At 41.5% G+C, this 20,821-nt stretch overlaps 1 protein-coding gene across 8 annotated transcripts in view; it reads right to left on the reverse strand.

The window, feature by feature from the left end:
• Positions 1–20,821, reverse strand: part of WWP1 (WW domain containing E3 ubiquitin protein ligase 1) — a 147,714-nt gene that overhangs the window by 114,643 nt on the left and 12,250 nt on the right. For all 8 annotated transcript variants that reach the window (XR_011259081.1, XR_011259080.1, XR_011259079.1 and 5 more), the window contains exon 2: positions 7,669–7,763. The gene's annotated coding sequence lies outside the window, so the exon portion shown is untranslated. The remainder of the gene's footprint in view (positions 1–7,668; positions 7,764–20,821) is intronic.

The following is a 20,821-nucleotide window of genomic DNA, read 5'->3' on the forward strand; positions in this document are numbered from 1 at the left end:
AACTCCAGTGCTGGAAAAGACTCCTGAGAGTCCCCTGCACTGTGAGGCGATCAAGCCAGTCCATCCTAAAGGAAATCAGTCCTGTATATTCACTGGAAGGACTCATGCAAGCTGAAGCTCCAATACTTTGGCCACCTGATGCGAAGAACTGACTCACTGGCAAAGCCTCTGATGCTGAGGAAGACTGAGGGCAAGAGGAAGGGCATGTCACGGCATGAAACAGCGGGACAGCAGCACTAATTCAACGGACATGAGTCTGAGCAAACCCCGGGAGTTAGTGCAGGACAGGGAAGCTTGGTGTGCTGCAGTCCATGGGGTTGCAGAGAGTCGGACACAACTTAGTGACTGAATAAAAACAACAACAAATAAAGTGAAACAACATAAAGAGCCCCTCAAGAGAATGGACACATGTATATGTGTGGCTGAGTCCCACTGCCTCCACCTGAAACTATCCCAACATTGTTAATTTGGTACCCTTCAACACAAAATAAAAAGTAAAAAATAAAGTTTCCCAAAAGACCTACATATCTAAGGACATACTAATACAACAGATGTAGCAATGCAGAACTGTGAGAAAGGAGGGAGAACTAAATGGTCCAGATATTATCTATATTGGAAGAATTAGACTGGATTCCTACCTCACACTGTATACAAAATCAACTGAAGACAGACTAGTGATATTAATATGAAAGACAAAGTTTTAAAAGAAATTACACTATTGTTTTGAGTTCTCCCAAAAAGAAAGGTTTCTAAAGCATACTAACCAAAGAAGAAAAGAATGAATATTTTCACTGTGTAGAAACTGAGAACTTCTATTTAGCATAAAACATCATTAAAAACAAACTGCTAAAAGACAAGCCACAAACTGGGAGATATTTACAAAATGTAAAACTGAATAAACGTTAGTAATTAAACTATGTAAGAACCTTGACAAAAAAGTTAAAAAAAAATAAAACAGTAAGCAAATGTGGGGAAAAGAAAACAAACTGAATAGAAATTTTATAGACATGGAAACTTGTCTGGCCAAGATGTATTTCTAAGAAATACAGAATCTCAATTATTCATCAGAGAAATACTAGTTAAGACCACAAGAGATGCTATTTTCAAACTCACAAGAATGGTAAAGACTAGGAATTTTGACCTAAATAATGGAAAGAAAAAAAGGTGGGGCAGTGGTGACTCTTTACACACTGCTACTAGTTGTTTAAACTGGCAAACCTTAAACTGCTGGTAGGTATTAAATTTGGTAAACTTGTTGGAAAACAACTTGGCATTATTTTATAAAGCCAATCATTTGCATGTCCTTAAAGATAATCATGATGGTATGACCTAGAGCCAGACATCCAGGAATGTGAAGTCAAGTGGGCCTTAGAAAGCATCACTACAAACAAAGCTAGTGGAGGTGATGGAATTCCAGTTGAGCTATTTCAAATCCTGAAAGAGGATGCTGTGAAAGTGCTGCACTCAATATGCCAGCAAATTTGGAAAACTCAGCAGTGGCCACAGGACTGGAAAAGGTCAGTTTTCATTCCAATCGCAAAGAAAGGCAATGCCAAAGAATGCTCAAACTACCACACAATTGCACTCATCTCACATGCTAGCAAAGTAATGCTCACAATTCTCCAAGCCAGGCTTCAGCAATACATGAACCGTGAACTTCCAGATGTTCAAGCTGGTTTCAGAAAGGGCAGAGGAACCAGAGATCAAATTGCCAACATCCACTGGATCATGGAAAAAGCAAGAGAGTTCCAGAAAAATATCTATTTCCGCTTTATTGACTATGCCAAAGCCTTTGACTGTGTGGATCACAAGAAACTGTGGAAACTTCTTCGAGAGATGGGAATACCAGACCACCTGACCTGCCTCTTGAGAAATCTGTATGCAGGTCAGGAAGCAACAGTTAGAACTGGACATGGAACAAAAGACTGGTTCCAAATAGGAAAAGGAGTACGTCAAGGCTGTATATGGTCAGCCTGCTTATTTAACTTCTATGCAGAGTACATCATGAGAAACGCTGGGCTGGAAGAAACACAAGCTGGAATCAAGATTGCCAGGAGAAATATCAATAACCTCAGATATGCAGATGACACCACCCTTATGGCAGAAAGTGAAGAGGAACTAAAAAGCCTCTTGATGAAAGTGAAAGAGGAGAGCGAAAAAGTTGGCATAAAGCTCAACATTCAGAAAACGAAGATCATGGCATCTGGTCCCATCACTTCATGGGAAATAGATGGGGAAACAGTGGAAACAGTGTCAGACTTTATTTGGGGGGCCTCTAAAATCACTGCAGATGGTGACTGCAGCCATGAAATTAAAAGATGCTTACTCCTTGGAAGAAAAGTGATGACCAACCTAGATAGCATATTCAAAAGCAGAGACATTACTTTGCCAACAAAGGTCCGTCTAGTCAAGGCTATGGTTTTTCCTGTGGTCATGTATGGATGTGAGAGTTGGACTATGAAGAAAGCTGAGCACAGAAGAATTCATGCTTTTGAACTGTGGTGTTGGAGAAGACTCTTGAGAGTCCCTTGGACTGCAAGATCCAACCAGTCGATTCGGAAGGAGATCAGGCCTGGGATTTCTTTGGAAGGAATGATGCTAAAGCTGAAACTCCAGTACTTTGGCCACCTCATGCGAAGAGTTGACTCATTGGAAAAGACCCTGACGCTGGGAGGGATTGGGGGCAGGAGGAAGAGGGGACGACAGAGGGTGAGATGGCTGGATGGCATCACGGACTCGATGGACATGAGTTTGAATGAACTCCGGGAGATGGTGATGGACAGGGAGGCCTGGAGTGCTGTGATTCATGGGGTCGCAAAGAGTTGGATACGACTGAGCGACTGAACTGAATTGAATGAACAATTCTAGGTACATACTACAAAAATTTTGCACTGATACTTGTTCCAAATTTAAGCATTCTTCATAATAAAAGCCATCACCAATATGCTCAAATGTTCACTGGCAGAAAAATGGTTAAAAGAATTAGGCTAATACACAATGGAACATTATACAGTAGTGAGAATGAATGAACTATAGCTGTAGGCAACAACATGAATGGATCTTAGAAAACGTAATAGTAAATGAAAACAGACAAACAGGAGTTCAAAGCAGTAACATCTTTCTTTCACTGAGTCCCACCTCCAAGACTTAATGTTCTACACTGAGCATCAAGGAAGACTTCCAATTCTTAATGACAAAGAAGAAATGGATTCTTTTCGCAGTTACCATAGCCTCATCTTTTGCTATGTATTCTGAAAATGCTACAATTACACAACGGAAAAAAATCCAGAAACATGGGAACACTGTGGATCCTGCGTCTCAAGAGCTTACGTGATCAGTATGAACAACTGACTGAGGCCCACTGAGGAACTGCTGAGGTGCAAAGGGCAAGCAAACGACAGTCACCACTCTTCAAGGAGGATGCTATGAATCTAAGCTATCAATCTAACTGAAACATTCTTCACAAATTCAAGAAACCACTGTGTGGAGATACATCTGGCTATACTTCTGCACTCTGAGTAAGGAGCTTTCTTTTATATATGGTACAGCAATATCCACATCATACAAAAATAAGTCTCCATGGCTATTTTGTTATAAATTTGAATATGCACTGAGCCTTTTCTATCATTCTTTTATGATGCTTGGATATTTTCATTGAAATATAAAGATCTGTTTATAAACTAGACTTTTCTTAAAAAAATCATTTGTGCAAGCTTTAAAAAGACTCTAAACATAATATTAAATTCAAAATAAAGAAACATATCTGTGGTAATACTATTTTTTTTAAAAGATAATTTAAAAAAAATTGAAAATGGCAGTTACTTCAGGGGTTGGGGAAGGGCAGGAATGTAGGTAACAGAGGTACTCACAGGCAGCTCTTTAACTGTGTTGGTACTGACCCAGTTCTGAGCAGAGTAACTGTGGTTCCCAAAGGTTTGCTTTTATTATTAACTTCCGTATATTAACACAATCCAGAACTGGCATGTTCAAATTACAGAATTTTAAAAAGTGTAAAAAATACATGATGAGAAGCAAATAGACACAGAAAAGTGTCGATCATTAATTCATCAGATGAGGTAAGGAGTACGCCTGCAGCCTGATATGGCAAACCAGGAAAAGCCACAGCGTTCCCACAGAGGGTGTGTAATTAGTCTTCCAAGAAAAAGGAGGTACTTCTTCCCCTGAACAGTAAATGAGGGATCGAAGGATAAGTGAAGATATGAATTAATCTGGAGGTAGATTAAAAGAAAATTGAGGGACTTTATTAGTGAATTAGACCAAAAGGTCACTGCTGAGGATAAAGACTGAGGAAGAGTTATTTTAAAAGAATTGTAAAGTTTAAAACGCTGTGCAGACTGTGAAACTGCCAACTAGGCAAAAGACTGTTCGCGCTAACTGCTTAAAACTTTTTCTGTACCCAGATTTCCGCCCCCGAGCTATTCCTCCCTTTGTTCTATACAGACCAGTCCTTGGACTCTAGAGTGCATGCCTCTAGTCACCAGTAACTGAAAATTTAAACTTCAAGTGATAAAAATGGTTCAAAAATAGTACTACTTTGCCTTAACAGGCAAGATACACAGCAAACAAAATCATCTACTTCAACAATTAGCTTTCATATTTCATTTAATAACAAAGTTGCATGGCACTTAAGGGCGTCCCAGGGGGTGCTAGTGGTAAATGCCTGGTATGTGCCTGGGAATGCAGGAGACCTAAGACACAAGTTTTGATCCCTGGGTCGGGAAGATCCCCTGGAAGAGGGAATGACAACCCTCCAGTATTCTTGCTGGGGAAGCCCATGGACAGAGGAGCTTCGCGGGCTACAGTCCATAAAGTTGCAAAGAGTCAAACACAACTGAAGTGACTTAGCAGGCACGCACTTAAAATACACGTAAAGTACTGCTACATACATAATTTTTTAATGTGATAATGAATTTTTTACTGAAGTATAGCTGATGTGCAATATTATGTAAGTTATAGATGTACAGTATAGTTTCATAATTTTTAAAGATTATGCTCTATTTATAATCATTTTAAAATAGTGGCTGTATTCCCATGTGTACAGATATATCCGTGTAGCTTATTTTATACATAATAGTTGATACCTCTAAATCTCCTATCTCTATATTGCCCCTCCTCCTTCCCTGTCAACACCAGTAACCACTAATTCATTCTCTGTATCTCTGAGTCTTTCTTTTCTGTTACATTCACTAGTTGGTTATTTTTTTAGATTCCACATATAAGTGATATCATACAGTATGTCTTTGTCTGACTTATTTCACTGAGCATAATACCCTCCAAGTTCACCTGCTGATACAAATGGCAAAATTTCATTTCTTTTTATGGCCGCTTAAAATGTATACCCCATTGTACACATACACGCACACACACCCATCATATCATCTTAATCTACTTACCTGCTGATGGACACTTAGGTTGCTTCTGTATCTATATAGAGTCTTTCAGTTCAGTCGCTCAGTCGTGTCCAACTCTGTGACCCCATGAATCACAGCACTCCAGGCCTCCCTGTCCATCACCATCTCCCGGAGTTCACTCAGACTCATGTCCATCGAGTCCATGATGCCATCCAGCCATCTCATCCTCTGTCATCCCCTTCTCCTCCTGCCCCCAATCCCTCCCAGCATCAGAGTCTTTTCCAATGAGTCAACTCTTCGCATGAGGTGGCCAAAGTACTGGAGTTTCAGCTTTAGCATCATTCCTTCCAAAGAAATCCCAGGCCTGATCTCCTTCAGAATCGACTGGTTGGATCTCCTTGCAGTCCAAGGGACTCTCAAGAATCTTCTCCAACACCACAGTTCAAAAGCATGAATTCTTCTGTGCTCAGCTTTCTTCATAGTCCAACTCTCACATCCATACATGACCACTGGAAAAACCATAGCCTTGACTAGACGGACCTTAGTTGGCAAAGTAATGTCTCTGCTTTTGAATATGCTATCTAGGTTGGTCATCACTTTTCTTCCAAGGAGTAAGCGTCTTTTAATTTCATGGCTGCAGTCACCATCTGCGGTGATTTTGGAGCCCAAAAAATAAAATCTGACACTGTTTCCACTGTTTCCCCATCTATTTCCCATGAAGTGATGGGACCAGATGCCATGATCTTCGTTTTCTGAATGTTGAGCTTTAAGCCAAATTTTTCACTCTCCTCTTTCACTTTCATCAAGATGCTTTTTAGTTCCTCTTCACTTTCTGCCATAAGGGTGGTGTCATCTGCATATCTGAGGTTATTGATATTTCTCCCGGTAATCTTGATTCCAGCTTGTGTTTCTTCCAGTCCAGCGTTTCTCATGATGTACTCTGCATAGAAGTTAAATAAGCAGGCTGACAATATACAGCCTTGACGTACTCCTTTTCCGATTTGAAACCAGTCTGTTGTTCCATGTCCAGTTCTAACTGTTGCTTCCTGACCTGCATACAGATTTCTCAAGAGGCAGGTCAGGTGGTCTGGTATTCCCATCTCTTGAAGAATTTTCCACAGTTTCTTGTGATCCACACAGTCAAAGGCTTTGGCATAGTCAATAAAGCAGAAATAGATGTTTTTCTGGAACTCTCTTGCTTTTTGCATGATCCAGCAGATGTTGGCCATTTGATCTCTGGTTCCTCTGCCTTTTCTAAAACCAGCTTGAACATCAGGGAGTTCACAGTTCACGTATTGCTGAAGCCTGGCTTGGAGAATTTTGAGCATTACTTTACTAGCATGTGAGATGAGTGCAATTGTGCGATAGTTTGAGCATTCTTTTGCATTGCCTTTCTTTGGGATTGGAATGAAAACTGACCTTTTCCAGTCCTGTGGCCACTGCTGAGTTTTCCAAATTTGGTGGCATATTGAGCGCCGAAGAATTGATGCGTTTGAACTGTGGTGTTGGAGAAGACTCTTGAGAGTCCCTTGGACTGAAAGGAGATCCAGCCAGTCCATTCTGAAGGAGATCAACCCTGGGATTTCTTTGGAAGGAATGACACTAAAGCTGAAGCTCCAGTACGTTGGCCACCTCATGCTAAGAGTTGACTCACTGGAAAAGACTCTGATGCTGGGAGGGATTGGGGGCAGGAGGCGAAGGGGATGACCAAGGATGGGATGGCTGGATGGCATCATGGATTCGATGGACATGAGTCTGGGTGAACTCCGGCAGATGGTGATGGACAGGGAGGCCTGGCATGCTGCGATTCATGGGGTCGCAAAATGTCGGACAGGACTGAGTGACTGAACTGAACTGAACTGAATGACCTGAGGAGTTCCTCTTTTGGTATCCTATCATTTTGCCTTTTCATACTATTCATGGGGTTCTCAAGGCAAGAATACTGAAGTGGCTTGCCATTCCCTTCTCCAGTAGACCACATTCTGTCAGACCTCTCCACCATGACCCGCCCGTCTTGGGTTGCCCTGCAGGCTTGGCTTGGTTTCACTGAGTTAGGCAAGGCTGTCGTCCTAGTGTGATTAGATTAACTAGTTTTCTGTGAGTATGGTTTCAGTTACATTCTTTAATATGAGCATTACCGTAACATTATGTTAGTAGGGAGGTACTATGGCTCAGAAGTGTTAAAAGTCCACAACCATAGTTTTTATGACAATGCATTCTCAGTCTACATAGGTATACTTAACTCTCAACAGGTCTGGAGCTTAACTGCTAAATATAGTCTTAGTTAATCACTTACTTTGTACCAGGAACTGTTCTAGATACTGGAGATATAAAGATGAGTAAGACACGATTCCTTCTTCCACGGAGCTCATAGTCTAGTGAGGAGACAACCTATAAACAGAAAAACAGCTTTCAGCGTGACAGTTACTAAAACAGATGCAAAACGGCAACCACTACATCTGGGGCACACGAGAGAAACTGGGCGACTCAGTCAGGAAGAGGTTCACAGAGAAAGAAACCTTGGAATAAACCGTGTGTTAGAGTGCAATTCTTCAGTAATGAGTCACAGAAAACACGGAGCATTCAGAGGACTGTTGGTAAGACTGACGCAAAGGGAGGAGGCCCACAGGCAAACAGTAATCTAAACTATAAAGAACCCTATGGGATAGTTCATATGGTATCCAAAGTAAAGCACAGTAGTTTAAAGTTTAAAGCTCATCCTGAAGGTAAGACTGATAGGTTTCCATAACAAGAACTGCATTTTAGAAGAATACTTCAGTAGAAATGGGTCCAGATTTAAAGTAACAAGTTTATCTGAACCAGAGCACTGGCTATGAGAAGGAGAAAGCTCAGCATACATGTAAGATCTCTGACAGATGATTACAGATAGCTGAGTCTTAGAAGGAAGGAGGATTCCACACAACTAAAATGTCCCACTTTGCTATCTGGGTGGACAATGGAGCCATAACCAGGATAGAGAACAGAAGAGAAACAAACTGTGGAAGACAACATGACGTAGAGTTTTCAAGGGCCAATTCTGCAGTCAGACTATTTGAATTTCATTTCCAATTCTGCCACTGAAACAGCTGTGTGACCAGTCGTGGCAAAAGAAAAAAACAAAGTCAGAGTTTTAACAAACTTTTGAGTGAATTGGTTACTCGTCCAAATTAATTTACGTCATAACATATATGGCCAATTATATGTAAGCTGATTATGTGCAGTTCAATCCTTTAAAAATATCAGAGTTGTGTAAGAGCTCATTACTATTCAACTGCAAAGAACAGCGAGAGTCCTGAATGTAGATAATAAACGACATTTCCAGTCCTCCAAGGTTACAGACCTATCAACACCTCACTCAGAAAATATATCTTAATTGCCTGCTTACTTTAAGACATCATTCTTGAGTCAGAAGCAAAATTAAAAAAAAAAAAAATCCAACAGATCTGATTCATTTTGCATACTATGTACAGCATTACGGATTAGAAAAGCCAGAGAAATATCATGTATCCATCTGCCTGGATCAATTAATAAATATACTTAGTGACTGCCTAGTCTATTAAAGTGGGTATGGCAAGGACACAAAAGTGGTCCCTGTTTCCACACTGGTACTCTAGTTTGAGGATGATAATACACAGGTAACATCCCAGCAACAAGACAGGATGGTATATACCAGTTGATAAAGAAAGTTAGTCCAACGGACGTGGAACTTGAAAGGTTAAAAAGCCATTTAGGCAACAAAATTTAAAACTCAATGAATTTTAACAATGAATTAAAATTTAAAACACACAATTTAAAACTCCATGAATGTGGCAAAGATAGACAGACCATCCAGGCTGAGTCCTGCTTCTTGGGCACGTCTCAGTCCTGGGTACATGGGGACCCTAAAGGGTAACCTTAAGAAACAATGCAATGCTCTAACTGCAGAGATAGCTTTTGGATGTATCTCAAGAATATTTCACTAGTAGAATCCTGATATAATAAAGCACACTTCCGTCAGGTTTTACAGTTTCCGTAGGACCGAAATATTCAGAAAGGAAAGATCCATTTTATCTGGACTACATATCGCCAGGCCTCGGTTTCAAAGCCCAGGTGAACGCACGTGGGCAGAAAGGGAGAGGAAGAAGGAAGACCCTTCTCAGTACCCAGTGACTTTCAACTTCAGAATCGTTCCCTTTCATCGCACTCTCCGAAAGGTCTCCTACGATTCCGAGACTACTTCCGCCTTCTTGGGCAGACTCTGAACACAGTCCTAGGCTCCTCCGCACTTGAGGTCGCCACCCTCGCTCCAGCCTCGGCATCTGCGCCAACCCTGGGTCTGGCCCCCTTCCATCTCACCGACGGCAGGGGCAACCCCGTGCCGGGCTCCGGGAGCTGCGTCCAGCACTGCACTGCCTCTTCAGCGCCTGTCCACGGAACTCGAGCCCCTCGGACCCCCAGCTCCCCGCCGGCCGAGAGCACCCCTACCTACGGCTGCACAGCACTTCCCAGTTACACATTCACATTCCCATCTCAAGGAAACAGGCTAAGTACAACCATTTCAAATGTTAACACTGCAACATTAACATTATTCTCTTTTTATTGAGTTGAATTTTAATTTTTAAAAATTTACTTATTTTTAATTGAAGGATAATTGCTTTACAGCCTTGGTTTCTGCCAAATATCAACATGGTACACGTGTGTCCCCTCCCTCCGGAACCTCCCTCGCCATCCCACCGCTCTCATGTGACCGAGCCCCATGCTCCCGGAGTCATAGAGCAAATTCCCACTGGCTATCTATTTCACATGTGGCAATGTGTGTGTCCATGTTACTCTCTCCATACGTCCCCCCGCCCCCTTCCTCCGTCACCCTCCGTTGTCGTAAGTCTGTTCTCTATGTCTGTGTCCGCATTTCTTCTCTATTTTCTACAGGGCTTTCTTCCCAGGAGCCCTCAACCACTGTGCCTTTTCCTCTACCTTCAAATAAACTTGGTGCTGAGGTCTCAATGTGTACTTTTAATTATTTGGGATAGAACCTAGATGATTTCTTAAAAATTTACTTGTCCACACTAACCTCTCTGTATAAACTTCACTGATTAATCCTTTAAAAGCAAAGCAGAGGAATTTCACCCTCCTGATCATCTGCAAGTGCCACTGAGGGAAAAGGAATAACGCCTTTGACCCGTGCAACTACGGTGCCTGGAAGAGACTTGCAGTATCTGCCAGACAGTGGACTAACGAAGACCGGCATCCACAGAACTTTTTATCCTCCGACTGTAGTCTGGGTGCTTTGTCTTTCATCTGACAGTGCCTATTTCATCATAGGATCTAATAATCACAACTTCCTCTCTTCCACCTTTCCGCATCTGCCTTCCACCCTTCTGTACTTGCAGTAAATGTCAAAGTTTATTTTAGCGCCCAATACATGCCAGTTTATGGGAAGAACACAGGAGGTGTTTTTTTTTTAATGATGAAAATGTATTTATCTTCAAAATGTCAAATTTCTTAAGTCTGTACTAATATCCAGCTCTTATTATTTATCTCCACCCAGTTTCAGCTTTTCACACTATGTTCATGCTCTCAGCTCACTCTGTGTAACCAACCTACTCAGTCAGTTACCTAATTAATAAAAATTTCTTTTCTTTCTCAAATCTTCAAATACTTGTATTGTTACTGCATTTCCCTTGCTGTAACAGTCAAAAGCCTCGCTGAATTTAACCTTACGCCTCCTCAAATTATCACGACACACACCCTTATACCTACTGCCCATTAATTCCCTGCAATTTATTTCCTAGTTTATTTCCTACAACTTTACTCACTAAACTTCAAGTCAGCAAAATTTACAAGATCTTCCTGTCAGTACAGAATGCAAATTCCTTCCCCAAAAAAGCAATTAATAATCAACAACAGACTTTGTACTTCCTGGTGGTTCAGACCAGGAAGTAAAGAATGCACCTGCAATGCAGGAGACTTAGGTTTGATCCCGGGGTGGGGAAGATACCCTGGAGAAGAGAAAGGCTACGCACTCCAGGATTCTTGCCTGGAGAATCCCATGGATGGAGGAGCCATGGAGGGCTACAATCCACCGGGCTGCAAAGAGTCAGACAAGACTGAGCTACTAATGCTTTTACTTTACACTAGAGGCTAAGCTAGCAGTAACTATAACACACAAAAAGTAAAGGCCAGTTGAGAGATCAAATATCAAAGATATTTCCATTTGGAGCTGACAGAAATACTGAGTTCTGCCCTTTCCCAAGTCAGTTCTATTCAGTTCAGTTGCTCAGTTGTGTCCGACTCTGCGACCCCATGAATCGCAGCACACCAGGCCTCCCTGTGTCCATCATCAACTCTCGGAGTTCACCCGAACTTATGTGCATCGAGTCGGTGATGCCATCCAGCCATCTCATCCTCTGTCGTCCCCTTCTCCTCCTGCCCCCAATCCCTCCCAGCATCAGGGTCTTTTCCAATGAGTCAGCTCTTTGGTGAGGTAGCCAAAGTACTGGAGTTTCAGCCTCAGCCTCAGTCCTTCCAGTGAACACCCAGGGCTGATCTCCTTTAGAATGGACTGGTTGGATCTCCTTGCAGTCCAAGGGACTCTCAAGAGTCTTCTCCAGCACCACAGTTCAAAAGCATGAATTCTTTGGTGCTCAGCCTTCTTCACAGTCCAACTCTCACATCCATACATGACCACAGGAAAAACCACAGCCATGACTAGACGGACCTTTGTTGGCAAGGTAATATCTCTGCTTTTTTAATATCTAGCTTGGCCATAACTTTCCTTCCAAGGAGTAAGCGTCTTTTAATTTCATGGCTGCAATCACCATCTGCAGTGATTCTGGAGCCCAAAAAAATAAAGTCTGACACCGTTTCCACATCTATTTCCCATGAAGTGATGGGACCAGATGCCAAGTCAGAGGTTAGTAAAAAACAAAACAAAACTACATTTTATAGCAAACAATATAAAACTCTCAACATCTAGTAACGTTAAAAGTTAGAAGAAACCCAACTCAGATCCTGTCAACAAGTAAACTTTCACTAACAGAAGTCCTTTAGTCTGGCTGATGTGGGTGGGAGTAGGAGGAAGAGAGTAACAATTGAAAATAAACTATCACTTACCAGAGGCAAGTCTGAATCTGAACTTCTGCACCCACATTTACTAAGAGGCAGCATAACAATAGTTGAGAGAGTAAATTCTGCAGCCAGATTGTCTAGGTTCAAATCCTGGTTCCACTACTGGCAAGCTCCCTTACCCTACACTGCCTCAGTTTTTATATCTATAAAATAATGGTACCTACCTCATAGATTTATTAAGAGGATTAAATGAGTTAATATTGACAAATGGCTAAGAAAAGTGTCTGGCTTACAAAGGCTTAATATATATATAAACTGACATAACCTTCAACAAGTAACTTAACCTCTCTCAGCAGCAGATGTCTTAGGAGAAATTACTATTATTATATCAGGACTTTGTGAATTATAACGTGATATATAAATACTAAATTATTAAGCACATAACACAGGAAAACATTAAATATAAAACAATGAAAAAGCATTTATAGAAAAATATAATCTTGCTTATTGCAATTCTATCAATAAATTTTTCTGAATAAAAGTGAGTGAGGTTGCTTTTAAACTCAACTCTTTGGCATTCTGAGACAATCACTCCATCTACCTTATTTTAAATAATTTCTGAGGGAGACTCTTATAAAAATATATTATGCAATACCCTGTCCTAGTATTGAGTCTCTGAAAATGAAGACTACCTTCCTTTCCAAAGTGACTGAGTACCTACACATCGTTCACCTCCTAAATATACTCTCTCCTCCCATTTATACCCTCTTCTTTTCGGCCCTCAAATTGACCTGAGGCTTATTTAAAAAAACAGGAAGACACTAAGAAGAAAAACCAAATGCTTTGATCAAATAACCTCTTAAAGGCACAGCCAACCTTCTCACCTTCTGCTCACTTCTGCACCCGTGCAGTTTGGCTGCCGCCTCACCCTCTGCTGAAACATCTCCCTCTCCTTCCGAGACCAAATGGCCACCTCACACCCACTCTCTCCTGCAGCTCTCTGCACCGTCAGACAGAGATCCACTCAATAAACACGGACCAGGCCTCCACGCGCTCCCTAATGAAATCCTGACTCAGGCCTCTAACTTTTCCAGTAAAAGACAACCAGTTTGCCATGGGACGAAACAGAGCTGATCAGTAAACAAAGCAGGTAGCAGGTATCTGATAATCAAAGTAGGTATCAATAATCAAATCAATAATCAAAGTAGGCATCTTTTAACACTTCTGAATTAAGTCATTCAGCACATAAATCTACTAATACATGTTTTCAGGTAGTATGTTAGACACTAGGAATACAAAACTCATCTCTGATATGCTCTTTGCCCTCCGTGAGTTTATAATTTAGCCGTAAAAACAGACAAGGCAGTTAGCAGCGTCAAGCTGACAGGGCAGTGCAGAGAATATAGCAGAAATACAGAGCAAGGGCGGGCTTCCCCAGGAGCAGCGACTCAGTGGTTAAGAATCCGCCTGCCCACGTAGGAGACGTGGGTTCAGTCCCTGGGTTGGGGAGATCCTCTGGAGAAGGCAACGGCAACCCACTCCAGTATGCTCACCTGGGAAATCCCACGGACAGAGGAGCGTGGTGGGCTACAGTCCACGCGGTCACAAAGAGTCAGACATGCCTTGGTGACTGAACAGCAGCAGCAGAGGGGCATCTAAGTCAGACTCTGTGCGACAGTGACGAGGCGCCTGGAAAGGCTTGAGAGATGGTCAACAGTGGAGATGAGCGGTGCAGGACTCCTTCGTCAGGCTGTCCATACAAGAGCAAAGAGTGCTCTCAAGCCCTTCCATATTCAGAGAAGACCACCAATATGGACAGTGAATACATCACTGATTCCGCTCAGGAAAGTTTGTGGAGAGTGAGTCTCAAGAGATGAGCCCTTAAGGGAGCGAGAAAGCAGCTGCCCCTAAAGAGTACTGAGAAAGCCACTGAGCACCAGTGCATTTTCATCAGGGAAGGACTCCCACTCTGGAAGAACTGCTCTAACAGTGTTGTGAGGGGAGCCTGACAGTGGGCTAGGCTGGAAAGGGACTAAAAACAGAGCAAGCAGCAGAGATAGTAAGTCCAGAATCTGTAATAACTGGTGGACTAATCAGATGCAGGGATAAAAGAGATTACTTTTCACCATCTCCAATATCACCTTCTTCTCCAAGCTTCATGATTTCTCACCTAGACTGCAGCACGTGGTCTCCTGGCCCCGCCTCTCGACTCCTCCTCTCACGTCATATGCCTGCGTGCCCTCACATCCATCCCCGATCCAGGGTCAGAGCGAGCTTTCCAAAGCAGGATCATCGCAAAAGCTCTTTCAGTCTCCAAAGGTCTCTCATTCTAACTCCAAAAAACCCAAACTCAAACCTGGTTCCATGTGGCCTGCTGCCCCTGCAACTCGCACCTCTCTCCTCCTCTTTGCACTTTTGTTTTCCCTGCTCCATCTGACAGTCCCTCAGCTACCTTCTCAGCCTCAGGTCTCCACTCAAATATAACCCATCCAAAAAGAATCTCGTTAGCCCAGGCACAGAAAGAGCCCCACTCCTTCAACTCTACCCCCTCGCCCTATTTTATCTTTCCTAGTAATTCTCATTTATGTTCAGTTATTTTACCCTCTTACTTCTATCTCCAACCTTGTATCTACCTCCAAGGGCAGAAATTCTCTTATTCATTCCCAGAACCCAGGCTAAAGCCTGACTGAGCGAAAGCCCCCCAAAATTATTACTGACCAATTAAGACAGAGCTCAGAAGATAGATGCTGGAGGTAAATGCTTACATGACATCCCATAAGCAGGAGCTCAGGAACCAACTGAAGCCACCTGCTGCGACAGGTGGTCTTTCACGCAGGAAAGGCCACTGGCATTCAATTAGCAGTACAGATAGCACCTAGGGAACAGCAATATTGAAAGGCGGAACAGTAGATGTGGACTGTGCACAGAATTGAAAAAAAAAACAAAAGTTTAAGAATTTGAAGGAGAAAAAGAGTTGCTCAGCCCAGCAAGTACTCCAGTAAGATCCGTAAAAGAGAAAACAGTTTACTAGACTACAGGGGTGCCACCAGGCCCTCAGCAAGGGCAATTTTACTGGAGCGGGAGGCCCAGAGGCCAAGCTTCAGAAGCAAATCAACATCCAGAAACCTCTTCAGATGCCTGATAATAAAGCAAAAGAGATGCAGTCTTAAAGGGAGGGGTGCACAGCTTTGTACATTCAGACAGAAGAGACCTGAATGTGCTTTCAGGCAGGAAGATGCTGACGTCACGGAGAAGACAATGATTGCTAAGGCAAGATCTCTGAGAAGCACTGGCTGAGATTTAACACAGAGACAGAAGCACAGTCCTTACAACTGAGACTAGAGAGAGAAAAGAATGGGTGAAAATGCAGGTATCTCTGAAACTGGAAAGTTAAGGAGGGGATTAACTGCCAAGTCCCTCGGTGAAGGAGGCACTCAGGCACTGGGGAATACAACGGGCAATAAATGCAGACAACAATCCCTGTTTTACGAGGGACGTGGTAGGTAAGGAACTCAAGGCAGGCAGCAGCGCCCATCCCCGGGTGATTTCCTTTCCTTCCAATCCACCTTCACAGTTCACGCTTACAAGTAAAGCCACGGCAGAACTGCTTGGAGCTTAGGTCTAGACGAGAAACAGGTCTATTCTAGCTACTAACAAACTATAATATTTGCGGTTATTCAGCTGCATTAAGTATACACACAGTCTCTGCCACCTCTGTTCATTAAAATTCAGCTAGAGAAAATAACTGGTTTTCTCCAAAAAAAAAAAGAAAGAAAAAAGAAAAGCTCTTTATCAAAGCTCACTAATGACACATTTCTAATCCACTACCAGCTTTCCTCAACTGAGCTGCACATCAGAATTGCCAGGGGACTCTGCCAGCAGGCCCGACGTGCTTCTCACAGACACATCTGGGCACCAGTGGCTTCCCCCACGTCATTCCTACTGCTCCTCTACGCAATCCCTAGCCACCCCACAAGATCCAGCTCAAGCAAGCACAGCACTGTAACTGTGCCCCCTTTATCTGCCCCCTACACTGGGGATCTGTTTATTAGCTCTCGCCTTTACGAGTCCAGCCCCTGGCCCACTGTTCAGCCCCTACCACACACTCAAAAACACGTGCTAAATGGAGATTCACAATGAGTAAAATAGTTAACCTGTAGAAATGGTAAGAGTGGCTATGTTAAACAGTATACTTATATAGCATACAACTGACACTTTTATATTAAAATGTTAAAATCCTATACAGGCGGGACCATAAACCACCTGCGGCCCCTCGCATCTTGGCTCGGAAATTCTGAGCACCAAGTCCATGCACAACCTTACCAACTTGATGGCATCTCCACAGCCTACAATAAAGTCGCAATAAAAAAACGTTCAATACAAAAGTAGAGGATAATTGTTACCCAAAATGTTCATTCGACTTATTAAATACTCAAATATCCAAAAATATATTAACAAGAGAAGAGCTCATGAAACTCAATACTTTCTGTCCCTAACTATTCAGAATAATTCAGAAGTCATAAGCTAATCCCCAAATTATACATAAAGCAGACTCTAAAAGTCTGGGGAAAAGACAGCTACTTAGAACACAGTACAGATTTTCCCAATGAAATGCTGTAAGTGCTGGTGAGGTGCCAAGACCAAGTTACAAGAGCCTAGCAAACCCGTACGAGCCAGACCACTAGTATTACATTGGTGCAAAAGTAATTGTGGTTTTGCATTGTTGAACTTTGTCATTTGATAATGGATTACATTCTTCAGTAAATGTGGTTATGTTATACATCATTTTAATGCTCATTTCTCACTTTATGATTTTTTTGCTAATAACTGTTACCTGCCATTTAATTGATATCTAGACTACAGAAATGATATTAGACAAAAAGCAAATTCAAGTGATTTTTTTATTCGAGTTCAAAATGGGTCAGAAAACAGCAGAGACAACTTGCACCATGAATGCATTTGGCCCAGGAACTGCTAACAAACACACAGTGCAGTGGTGGCTCAAGAAGTTTTCCAAAGGACATGGGAACCTTGAAGATGAAGATCATAGTGGCTGGTCATCGGAAGTGGACAATAACCAAATGAGAGCAGTCATCGAAGAAAGCTGACCCTCTTACAGCCACCTGAGAAGCTGCCGAAGAACTCAACATTGACCATTCTATGGCCATTCCACATTTGAAGCAAACTGGAAAGGTAAAAAGCTCAGTAAGTGGGTGCCTCATGAGCTGACTGAAAATCAAAGAAATCATCATTTTTGAAGGGTCATCTTCTCTTATTCTACACAACAATAAACCATTTCTCCATCAGATTGTGACATGCAATGAGAAGTGATTTTATACAACAACAGGCAATGATCAGCTCAGTAGTTAAACCAAGAAGCAGCCCCAAAGCACTCCTTAAAGCAAAACTTGCACCAAGGAAAGGTCAGTGGTCACTGGTCTGCTACCGGTCTGATCCACTACAGCTTTCTGAATTCTGGCGAAACCATTCCTTCTGAAAAGTATGCTCAGCAAATCAATGAGACGCTCTGTAAACTGCAACGCCTGCAGCCGGCGTCGGTCAACAGAAAGGGCCCAATTCCTCTCCACAAGGAGGTCTGACTGAATGTTGCACAACCAACACTTCAAAAGTTGAACGACTGGGCTACGACGTTTTGACTCATCTGTCATATTCACCTGACCTCTCACCAACCAACCTACCACTTCTTCAAGCATCTCAACAACTTTTGGCAGGTAAAACGCTTCCACAACCAGCAGGAAGCAGAAAATGCTTTCCAAGAGTTTCTTAAATCCTGAAGCATGAATTTTTATGCTACAGCAATAAACAAACTTACTTCTCAACGGCAAAAATGTGTTAATTGTAACGGTTCCTATTTTGATTCATAAAGATGTGTCTGAGCCTAGTAAAACAATTTAAAATTTATGGTCTGAAACCACAATTACTTTTGTACCAATCTGCTACTGTCCACAGAGATATTTCAGAGCGTCCACAAAAGCTTATTTGTATACATATGCAAAAACGAAAGCAAAATTCCAAAATAAACAGGTGACATTGAGAAAAAAATACCAAAAGCACTTTGCAGTGCCTGACACATGGTAAATATTAGTCTTTACCCTAAGTTATAGCTATTTTCCCCCAGGATCTTTGATTTCAAACTTTTGTGTTAATCAAAACAGCTTTATTTTTCTCACTTCATTCTAGACTGTAAATTCCAAGAGTGCAGAGAACTCCTGGCCTATTCACCATGCCTCCCTCAAAGCTTGGCACACAGGAGTGCTTATTTAGATAATTATATTTGGATACTTACTGTCAACAAAATGAATCTTAAAAAAACAACTAAGTAAACTACAGGCATAAAATCAAATAGCTTTATTTAGTTTTTCGGTGCTCTCTTAAGTGAAGTACAGTACTTCTCAAATTGATTTTTTTTCCCTTTTAAAACTACTTCCAAAATGAAGGAAAAAAGGATAAAAATTCATGTAGAAAACACTCATTTTTTACATATAAAAATTCATGTAGAAAATACTCCTAAAAGTCACCAGCTTAGCCAACACTGCTCAAGATAAAGTCTCACTAAATGACTGAATGAGACAGGGCATCAAAACTTCTCTGGCCTTGTAATCTTATTAATTCAGCAATGGAGGACAGAACACATTGAGATTTTTCTAGCTCAGAACTGCTTGACTATAAACACTGCCTATTTCATGAAAATAGAGTAGCAATCATCCACAATCTTTGCATTAACTCAACTTGCAACCGTTTCCATTTTTATACTGTTGTTTTCCTCCAATATCGATTTTTTCAAAGCGGTACAAATCATTTTATTTTTTAACTCCCATCTCCCACTTACATATAGTAAGAGGTACTGAACACAAATTTGACTGGGTCCTTGGCCAACATCAGAGAACAACTTAATTGATGCTTGTAGTTTTCACAGTATTGGCAACAATTCTCTAGAAGGCCACAAGATGGTGATATTGCTCTCTAAAAGAAAGTGTTAGTCACTCAGTCCCATCCAACTCTTTGTGACCCCATGGACTGTAGCCCGCCAGGTTCCTATGACCATGGGAATTCTCCAGGTAGGAATACTGGAATAGGTAGCCATTCCTTTCTCCAGGGGATCTTCCCAAGCCAGGGATCGAACCAGGGTCTCCTATATTGCAGGTAGATACTACACATTCTGAGCCACCAGGGAAGCGCACCTTTTAAAAATATAGTCGAGTATCTTATACCAACTTTCCAAAATACTACATTAATAGTTTTCCTTCACTTCAAGGAAAGAATATTAAAATGTCTGTACTCTACCCACTAGAAAACATTAATGAGGAAGAAAATATACTCATCAAATTTAGCAGCAACTATTTTGATTTTCAAGGCAACAGTTACGGTCCCTAAAAACAAAAACACAGGACTCCAGTACTATTATTGTGCCTTCCTTCTATCACAAGAATCTTTCCTTAGCTCCCTGCTCCATCCCCTCCTTCAGGATACTAAAAACAAAAAATGAAAAAAGAAAACATTTTTACTTATTGACTAACCGTATTTTTCATAATTATTCTTAATTTAGAGAGATAATTCCTACTACTATTTTAAAAGAATTGATACTAAAATGTATTTCCATCAACAAAGGTAAACGACACCAAAATGCAAATGACATAGTTTCTAATTTGCACAATTTCTTACACAATATTATGCTTGTAATGGCAAATTACCAAAGCTTTTTTTTTTTTTTTAACCAAAGCTTTTCAAGCAGAAAAATGTTTGCAGTTGGTCATTTTCCCTACACCTTAGTGAGTATCAGTAGAAGGCTGGTTTCCCATTCCTGTGGTGCATAAAGTCAATTAAAAGAAAAATCAAATAACAGCATCTTAACTTGGGTTCTAAACCTACAGAATCAATTTAAGATAATACTTTAAAAAAAAAGCTTCATAAATATACCCCCCTGGGCAGAAGACTAAGATGACAGAGCCCAGCTATGAGACTGGCAGCTGGGCAGCACCTGAGTGGGGCACCGAAATGACACAGAAACACGGCCGATCTTAAACCTGGAATCTGAATCGTCGGGTCTCTGACTCCAAAAATAGTAAGAAACACAATGACCATTTATTAGGTTCCTATTATTTGTCTGTTACGTTGCAAAAAAAAAAAAAAAAAAAAACCCAAAAACTATCTCTAATGTCCTTCACAGTCTTTACTATTTCTTCTAGCAGGTAAGGAAAATGTGGTTTTAGGAATTTAAGTAAACTGTACAGGGTTACAAAACTGGTGAAAGTCAGAATTTTGAACCCAGATCTCCTGGGGTCAAAGCCAATGCTCTTTCACTACATTTGTGTTACAAAACGGATAGTAAAAAAAGAAATGCTGAGCTAAACCCAAGATTCAACATGAACAGTCTGCTATAT

This window comes from Ovis canadensis, chromosome 9, assembly GCF_042477335.2.
Source record: "Ovis canadensis isolate MfBH-ARS-UI-01 breed Bighorn chromosome 9, ARS-UI_OviCan_v2, whole genome shotgun sequence".
Lineage (NCBI taxonomy): Eukaryota > Metazoa > Chordata > Mammalia > Artiodactyla > Bovidae > Ovis > Ovis canadensis.